This window comes from Myotis brandtii, unplaced genomic scaffold (genome assembly GCF_000412655.1).
Source record: "Myotis brandtii unplaced genomic scaffold, ASM41265v1 scaffold986, whole genome shotgun sequence".
Classification (NCBI taxonomy): domain Eukaryota; kingdom Metazoa; phylum Chordata; class Mammalia; order Chiroptera; family Vespertilionidae; genus Myotis; species Myotis brandtii.
The window spans coordinates 2,275,064-2,275,700 of NW_005372102.1; positions in this window are offsets into that span (position 1 = coordinate 2,275,064).

Below are 637 nucleotides of genomic sequence, written 5' to 3' on the forward strand. Positions count from 1 at the left end.
CAGCAGGCACACAGGGCCCGGCGCTCCGCCTGCAGCAGGAGCGTCTCCGTCTGCAAAGGAACAGGGACCATCAGGGTGAGAGTCACCCGCCCCCAGCCCAGGGGTGCTCCACCTCCTGGCTTCTCCCAAGCCCAGTGGCCGTTCCTCTTCACCTGCCCCTGGGCCTCTTGGAGGTGCCCTGACGGTCTGCACCCCATGTCCTGCAGGGACCCTCTGCTGCTGTCCCACTCCCTCCCCGCTCCCCCTGCACCGGTCCCACCTCGGGGCTCTTCACACACGGGGGATGGGGCCCGAACCCGGGCCTGTCTGACCTCTCGGTTCAGAGGTCGGCCCTCAACCCCTGAGCCGGCCGGGATGGAGGGTACTTCTTCCTGCTTCTCCAACTCTCCCAGCCCCTGCCCGGCCTCTAAAGGCCCCGCACCTGGGGGCTGGGCCTCCCCTCCTTCCTCTTCTGGGAACCCCTCTGCCCCAGGACAGTGGGTCCGTCACACGGGCTCTCTGCTGGGGCGGGAAGGCTGGGGGCTCCCTGCTCATTCCGCACTTGGGGGTCGCCCTGCCTCCTGGACCCAGGCAGCCTGTGCACCACCCTCCCTCCCAGGCCACCCTGCCCAGGCCACCCACCCCCCTGAACTCCCCC